At 42.5% G+C, this 8949-nt stretch overlaps 1 long non-coding RNA gene across 1 annotated transcript; it reads left to right on the top strand.

Annotated features, from left to right (window-relative positions):
- Nucleotides 1–18: 18 nt before the first annotated feature.
- LOC105853692 lies at nt 19–8229 on the top strand. The gene is made up of 4 exons (XR_001145486.1): nt 19–281; nt 4508–4596; nt 6611–6648; nt 7275–8229. It is a non-coding gene; the product is annotated as an uncharacterized LOC105853692 (long non-coding RNA).
- Nucleotides 8230–8949: the final 720 nt, after the last annotated feature.

Below are 8949 nucleotides of genomic sequence, written 5' to 3'. Positions count from 1 at the left end.
GCCGCAGCTCCACCCCGAGTGGAAGCGACTCAGCGCGAAAACGGAGCGTCAGCAGAAACCCTTGAACGCCGAGGGAACCACGACCCGATATGCTGGAAGGAAAGTTGGGGACATCTGCGAAGAGAAGAATAGGAATCACAGAGGACAGAAGCAGTCCAGGAGGAAGAAGCAACTTGCGTTGTTCTCGAAGAGTTTCTGGAAGGATGTATGATGTATGAAATTCAGCAGAGGTTCGAGAAAGGCCAAGACTGAAAATTGCAGTTGGATTTAGCATGGAAGAGGTAATGGATCTTCAACAGCAGAACTTCAGGTCCTAGAAACGGAAAACCGAGTCAGGTGGAGCCTTGGCTGAGAACTGGGAGCTAGGACCACTAGATGAGGGTGATGCGGCTAGGCGGCGCCAAAGCCTTATTGGTGGCAAGTGGGGAAATCCGGGTTAAAAAAAAAAAGTTTAAAATAGGAGAAGATGTAGATTGGCGGATAAAGTAATCTGGGAAAGGAAGATGAAGAGATAGGGTTTTCTGTCTTTGACCTTCTTGACTTTGGAGTTACTTACCTGCTTTGTTTCCCTGGCTTGGTCCAGTGGGCCTAAAAAAATGGTAGGAGCTGGATCCAGTGGTCAAGAGGTTTGGGGGTCGAGGGTGGGCAGGAGGGCTATTGAATTTATAGGAAGAGCCAAAGGCAGGAATGCTGCGACACAGGAAAAGTGAAAAACTGGAAGGAACATTTACTCATTCAAAAAACTGTGTTGAGCATTGACTGTTTGCTAGGTATTTTTCTAGATCTGAAGACACCACAGTGAACAAAACAGACAAAAATAATAACTGTATAAGGCTGTCGTTCTTTTATTAGTAGATGAGAAAAATATATAAGTAAAGCTTACTGAATGTTAGGAGATTGTTGGGGACAATACGTATTTTTAAATTTATAATAGTTTATTTTTCATCATTTGTGCCTTTTTCCATCTCAGTTGTAATCCCCTTGTCTTCCCATCACCAAATCACCCATGTGCCATCACCATATTCCCGTGCACTCTCTCCCCCGCAACCCCCTTCCCCATTTTTGATCCCATTCTGTTGGGGAAAATATTTTAAAGGCAGGGTAAGGAGATCTCTCAACTCTCATTGAGAGGTGAGAGAATTCCTTAGCTATTAGAGGGCAGTCAAAGCAAAATCCCTAGGAGGGTGGATGGAAGCTTGGGGAGACTCAAAAGCAGCAAGGAGACCTACTCCTTGCTCCAGAGGAAAGAAATAAGAGGTGAGGAAGCAGAAATGCTAAGACAGAAATAGGAATGCACATAGATGGTTTAGGGAAGTGATCCTTCTAGAGTCTTCCCAGACATAGACTCGGTTTAATTGTGAAACTGTTAGAAATACAGAATCTAAGGCCTCACCCCAGACATCGAATTGGAAACCAGAAACTCTTGGGATGGAATTTGGATAATCTGATTTAACAAGACTTCCAGGTAATACAAATGCCTAAAGTCTGAGAACTGGTAGGGGGTTTTATAGGCCACTGTGACCTGTATGTCAGTGCCTTTCGGCCAAGACGGTAGGAGGAGTCACCTGTAGGTAACCAAGGTGCTTTGATTACTCCTTGCAGCAAGGGAGCAGATGCTATAAAGAGCAACTGGGTCAGCTCAGTAGGAAAGTGTTTGAAAAAGCCTATTATAGCATATGGGCTTTGGGTGATTTGGGGGAGGGTTCAAGGAAACAAGGCTTTCTTTTAGATTGGGTGCTGTCAGAAAGTAGGGACTGTGCTGTGATTGGGTGTCTCAATACATAGAAGATGGCCAGACTGAGTAAGGGTAAAGCTGTAATTGGTAAAGCTGCAGCACTCAGATTAGCAGAGAGAAGAGGATGTTTGGGGTTTGGACTGTATAATGATGTTTTTGTCATCTCTGCTTAGACAAATTATGAAGTAATCTTGTCTTGTCTCATTTTATTGTGGTCCGAGTGAGCCTGTCTGATGTTGATGTTTTTGTGCAATTCTTTTATATCCAAAAAGAAAATAACTTGGCCTCTCTGTGAGTGCTAAGCCAGCTTTTGACAACACTGAGAACTAGCTGGATCAGATCAGTTCCCAGATGTTAAAGGCTGCTTTTTTCTTACTCAGACTTTTTTTTATAACAGTTTATTTTACATTTTTACTTTTTTTTTTCATCTCAATTGTAGTCCCCACGGGTTTCCCATCACCAAGTTACCCGTGTGCCATCACCATAATAACTCAGTTTTTTACTGTAAGAAAAAAAGGGAGGCATTCGGAGGCCTTTAAACATAGGAATGATAGGATAGGTTTTTTTTATAAGTATGTTTTTTATATTATTCTTAATTTTGCACATTTTTTCATCTCAGTTGTAATCTCCTTAGACTTCCCACCACCGTGTCACCTCTGTGTTATCACCATAGTCCCATGTGCTCTTCCCACCCCAGTTTTGATCTTGTTCCCCTCTCCTCTCTAGTTTATAGTTGTTAGTTGATGTTTTTTACTTTATTACAGTTACGGTCAAATGGCCCAGATTTAGCACAGGTCAGAGATCCTACCCAAGGACAGGGTAGGCTAAGCAGCAAGCCAGGCTCCTTGTATGACTGCATTTCTCACAGCAACAATATGAGGTCAGTACTCTTATGAGCCCCCTTTCACTAATGAGAAACTGAGGCTTACTTACCATGAAATCCAGAAAGGTACCCTCCACCCCCATGGTTTCACTATGAGTGAAACCATCCAGTAATTTTCTTTTTCTGTCTCATTTATTTCACAAAACACGATCTTTTCCTTCACCCATGTTGTCGCAAAAGGCATGAATTTATCTTTTTGATTGCTGAGTAATATTCCAGTGTGTGTGTGTGTGTGTGTGTGTGTGTGTGTGTGTGTACACACAACACATCTTGATCCAGTCATTTATTTTTGGACATTTGGGTTGACTTCACATCTTCCCTGTTGTAAATAGGGCAGCAATAAACATAAGGGTGCAGGTGTCCTTTTGAATTATTGTTTTTTGTGTCCTTTGGGTGATATGATAGGAATCTTAAAAGAATTACGTTTGATTGTTGTGTTGTGAAGAAACTAGTGTGAGCAAGTCTCATGGAAGCCATGAGACAGGACATGGGGCAGAGAGGGAAGTATTGAAGGGATAAGTACCTGTGAAATACACCTCAACCAGATCTTACAAACCTGAGCTTTGCTGACCCCTGACATAGCATGTAAATATTGGGATGGGGCCCAGAAGTCAGAATGTATTGCAAGAAGAAAAGAGGTGTGTTGGGAGAAAGACAGGCTTTTGATATAGAAGTTTAATTATAAAAAGAAATGAAACAGGTAAGAGGGAGCCATTGCAGCAGTTGGAGGTTTTTGAAAGAAAGGACAAGAAAACCTGTGGCTTCTTGAAAGCTAAGAAAAGAGAACCAGTGGGGAGGAAGTAATCAAAGGTGTCCAAGAATCACTTCATAAAAATAAGATGGTGATGAGCCCTTGAGGTAGAAGACACACACACATGTGTCGTGACATATAAGGACACCTCGAATTTCCCTAGAATGCAGTTAATTCCATTCACAGCTGTCACAGACCTAGGGACACACACACACTCAAAGGCCTGTCTCTGAAGAGCCCAACATCCTAGCAGGCACTGAGCCCTACATCCTGCCCTGATCTGGAACATCAACTGTGAACTCTAATGCAAGTCACTAAATACAGTAAGCCTCAGTTTTCTCATTAGTGAAAGGGGGCTGATAAGAGTACTGACCTCATATTGTTGCTGTGAGAAATACAATCATACAAGGAGTCTGGCTTGCCGCTTAGCCTACCCTGTCCTTGGGTAGGATCTCTGACCTGTGCTAAATCTGGGCCACTTGACTGGTGATGTCACAATAGCCTACTAGACTCCAGCTTCTCCAATAGGGAGTCACACGTGGATCCCTTGGAGCTAAGGACTGGAGCTGACATGCAAGACCTCTATCAACTGAGGGTTTCATGAGTATTCTCCTTTGCCAAGGTCTTGGTGAACACTGTACAGGTGTGTCTGAGAGATTTTACTTTTTATCATGATCGTGCTTGGCTGGATGCTTTTTGTAGGACTTGCCTGTTACATGGGTACCTTTCCGGATTTCATGGTAAGTAATGATTCTGCCTGTAACCCCTGGTAGTCATCTTGACCAGCTTCCCCCATCTGAGGTTTCTGACCAAATGAGAAAGTTAGAAGTCAAGATACCATGGAAACAAAAGTTAGTTTCCAGGCTACTTCCCGCCTCATGGGGACATCTTTCAAGTCTCCCCCTTCTTTTATGTACCCTCCTCCATGGGTACTTCATGTCCCTTATTTCAAGGCATCAGCTTTATAAGGGGTCAGCTGGATACCGTGCCTGACTTCCAGATTCCAGGCCACGTGGATCAGTGCTGATAGGAAAGGGAAGGTGTTGTGGGACATTTCAGCAGCCCTTCCAGTCACCATACAGAGGCAGGTTACCTACTGGGTCAGGTGGAGCCAACTCTAAGTTTCTTTCTGATTTAGCCTCCAACTCTGAAGTGGAGAGAGAGGTGGCCTGTTCAGCAGAACAAAGCACGACTGAGGACCCGGACTTTGGATGAAAATGTGAAACTGTGAGTGGGTGGGTGGGTCTTTGGGGCTGGATTCCTTCATTTCCAGAGAACTTGGTAGCTCCCTGCAGTGGAGATTTATATTTATATGGGAAACACAATAAGCATGGAATGGAAATGATTAATGTACATGGTCGTACTTAAGAGAACTTAGGGCTCAAAATGTCCGAGGATAGCAGGCTGAGATTCAGAAATAACCACTTCTCATAAGTATCTTTTTTGTATTCTTTTCAGATGGTTCCTGTTAATTAATTTTCTTCTCAGAAACATAATAAATTTGGCTGGAATTTTTAAAATTCATTTTTATTGTTATCGAAGTACCATTGTTTTTCATCCTTGGTAGTGTCTTGACAGTACAGGGTTCTCCACTGCCCCCAGCCCAGACACACACCACCACCCAAGTATATTCACCATGGCCTTCCCTCCACCAAAGCACTCATAGTCCCCCACTAGTCCATTGTGTTCTCACCCTAAACCTGTTTTCACCACTCTCCCTCTCCTTCTGAAAGCCTGGTCAATGGCCAGTTTTAAGTTTTGTTTTAGTTTGTCTGACCCTTTGTTTGACAACCAGAAATTTTAATGTTTCTTTGGGCAGATTCTGAGACTGGAGTTAATGTTTTTGTGTTCAAGTCCTAACTGTCCCTATCTATGTAAGCTTGGGAATATTTAATCTCTCAGAACTTTAGTTTCTAAATCTCTATAGTGGAGATATCTCACACTCTTGTGAGATTACATGCGGAAGCCATATAAAAGCATTTGACACAAAGCTTGACAATTATCATTTAGTAAACGCTAACTTCAAAATTAAGGGGAAAAAAAGAACCAGTTAACAGAGATTTACCGTTGACAACAACTATAATTATTTACCCAAGAACACACAAACCAAATGGCTTGTGAAGCTGTGCTGCAAGATTAGATATCTGGATTTAATGGCCTTTCACACTCACTCCCTTGGACTGGCCGCTTAGAGGAAACTTTAGTAGCAGCATCCTTTCAGCCAAACATCTAGGTTTCTTGCATCCCCACCCATCCCATTCAGACCTCTTCAGAAATGCTCCCTCTGTTAAACTTAACTGAGGGTCTTAATGATGTACTGATCACAGATGCAGGTTTTCTAGGAAGCTACCAAGAAGGCAGTGTCTTCTTCAAGGTGTACTAAGGCCTGATGGCTGTTTTTTGTTTTTTTTTTTTCTCCATCTTGCCCAGAATTTCTATGAGAACACTGGCCCAACACAGACCTCTGTGGGGTTGGGGGTGGGAATGGAGGCACCAGGCACTTTAGCAGCCACTGTCATACTGTGATGCTGACCAAACCATTGAAACATTCTGTGCCTCAATTTCTCCACCTGTGAAATGAACATATTTCATTTCAGTCCATTTTTCTTTCTTGAGAAAGTTGTGGTTTACCCTGCACCATGAAGGTTTAACTGTGCCATTTTACAAAATGAGATATATTTCTTCTTTGAATAGTCAAAAAACAATTGCTCGTAGTATAGTATAACCATTGCACCTCCCAGTTAATACAGGATGGCTTTGTTTGTTTTTATGTCAATGTTTTCTTTGCATAAAGCCAGTAGTCAGAATTTTAGTAGGTGCCACTTAGACCCTAACAACATAGTCAGCAGAGAATAGGTATCTTCTAATAAGGAGTCTTTAGCTCCGACTCACCTGGCATTCTGGCTAGTTGTCCTATAGCTACTCTTTCTGACTGGTTTCCAAAGTCACAGGAGCTGATGTCACAATTGGTGTCTGAGCTCTGCTCCCCCCACCCTCATCCCCGCCCCTGCAAATAGCCATGGTGAGCCGTTTCAGTTCAGACTAGACCACGGAACTCTGCAGCTAGGTCCTATCATGCTGGGCCATTTACCATCTGGTCTGGAATGAAGACAGCCCTGTTCCCAGGACTCAGGAACTAAAACACCACACCTTTCAAAACCACCCCTTGCCCCTGCGCACACCAGCAGCTAAGCAAGAAACACCACAATGATTGTTGTCTTATGGATGCTTCTCATTGCAGGAACAATGTGGAAGGGATATAAGTATCCCCCAGGAGGGGTAAGTGTGCCTTTGACTGTGTCTTCTTTTCTTACTTTGAAATAGTATTCTCCCCAGATAAATGAGCTACTTGTTAAAATCCAAGTCTAGTAACTTTAGAAATACTTTATTAAAAAATGTTATTGTAACTATTTCTACTTAGAATTCAGTTTCATCTTTCATGTGATCCTCTACAGGTTTTTTAAAGAAAATTTTTAAGTTCTTGAGTTTCTTTTGAATAAACTGGAAGTGTAAAGCTTTATCAGATCCAGTGTCAAAGCTGTCCGACAGGGGTGACTTGTCCTTTTGCACTTAGGACATTTTGTATTTTTCAGCCTTCATTAGCATTTCCCAAATCAGGCTCCTCCAGCAACTCACACTAACAACTTGATTGTTAAGTGAACACTGGTCTGTAAAATGGTTCTGGAGACAAATTTATTTTCCTCCCACTTCCCCTTAGATCTTGGCTATTTTTTGTCCTGCCTCTTGTCACTCTTTTAGCCCCTCTGGCCACTGGGGTTGGAGTCATTAGGTCAAACAGAATGGGACACAGCCACCTCTGCCTGTCCTTCATAAGGAGCATTATTAGCCCAGGCCCACACCCTAAACACTAGGCCAGACCACTTGACCTACTTTTTCCTCCCCAGACCCCGGTGGAAATAACCAAAGATGATCCTGGTGAAGTCATGCAGCTCTGAAGCTCACCTGCCCAGCTGTACAGTTCCTGTTGTTGGTTTCGTATAAAGTAATTGCACATTATTGTGTCATTTTTATGTAAAAAAGTTACCGCTCTTTTTAACATGAAGACATGACATTCTGTTAGCTAACAAGGAGATGGCACGGAGGTGAGGGAGGTAGTAGGGCTGGTTGGGAGGTGACACCTTTGACTAAATAGTTTAAATTGCCTTCTGTGTCCTTAAGGATAGAAATTATATTACTTTAGACCTGTTTCCCAAGTAATGCCTTTATCCTCTTTGTTTCAGGATCCATGGGTGAAATGTTAGAAATGGCTAGATTGCACAACTTTAGGCTATTCTTTGAATCTATTTCTCTTTGCCCTTTTTACGGTCATTATCAGACACCCAAAACACATACCATGTTTTGAAAGACTCTCAATATTGGCTACTAGATAAATTTTACATTAATGCTTAAAATAGCCATCTGAGCTGGTACTAGCTTCACTTACAAAATGGCAAAAGTGAAATTGAGAGGATTAAGTGCCTGATCAACCTACACAGCTCTGGGTTGCACAAAGTTAAGATCCACTCCTCCTCCTTTGCATGTTTTCATATGTCACAAGAGGAGCCAAGCAAGAGTCAAATGTGGATGGATATTCAGAGTTTGGGTACCTTATGGTTCAAATGCCTTCCTCACCTGAATAGCCAAGACTTATTCTTTTTGCAGTTAGGTGCCAAAATAGGTCACATATGTATAAGCCTAATTGTTCAATCTTCAGTATGATGCAGACGTGTTTATGTGACATAAGATGGGTAACTTAAGACCCATGTGATTAAATGGGGTGTCTGAGTCCTAAAATATGTCCTTTTAAAAAAATGGTTTGGAGGCCTTCCCTGGTGGCGCAGCGGGTTAAAGCACTGCACTAAGAAGCTTAACCCACTTCCACATGAGTTTGATCCCTGCCTGCCCCGGAGGTGACCACATGGCGTGGCAGACCTCTCCTGACCCGCCCACTGCTCCCCTCAGCAGTGTACTTCGTCGGTCTGTCTGTTCTGCTCCCCACTCTGTCCCTGGTGAATCCTCTCACCCTCCACATCTCTGGCCTGTATCCCAGTTCTGTATGAATAAATAAATCTTTAAAAAAAAAATGGTTTGGAGCTTTTAGGTTCAGGCCCTAAAAGTGAGGAAAAGCCAACAGGAGCAAATACTTTTAAAGTGTACCCCCCCACAAGCAAAGTGCATCTTTTGGTAATATAATAAGTTTTGTTGATGACTACTGGGTACGTTTGCTGAACTATTCTGAAGGGACTCTACACCGAATGGATTGCCTTCTTTTTATGTGAAGAAAAGTAGATTTAAAATTCCTAAGCAAAACTTTCAAAGTTCTGAATCTAGCATACTTACACTTCCTGACCCTGATGGAATGCATTGTCTGGATTCTCTGACTGCATGGCTGTGCTTACTTTCCTTACATATCTTTGTATCTTCGTAAGGACTCCCTTTCTCAGCCACTTCAGGTTCTTTATATGGAGAATCAGAACCTGCTCAGTTTTCCTGGCAAGAGGAACTATATATCCCCAGTTCTGCCTCCGTCAGTTCCCAGAGTATACTTCCAAACAGTTCTCCAACTTGGCTCTGTGATAG

The sequence above is a fragment of the Condylura cristata genome, unplaced genomic scaffold (assembly GCF_000260355.1).
Source record: "Condylura cristata isolate star-nosed mole 26May11 unplaced genomic scaffold, ConCri1.0 scaffold00015, whole genome shotgun sequence".
Classification (NCBI taxonomy): Eukaryota; Metazoa; Chordata; class Mammalia; order Eulipotyphla; family Talpidae; genus Condylura; species Condylura cristata.
Note: the sequence above shows the minus strand (reverse complement) of the source record. Positions and strands in the feature narration are given on the sequence as shown.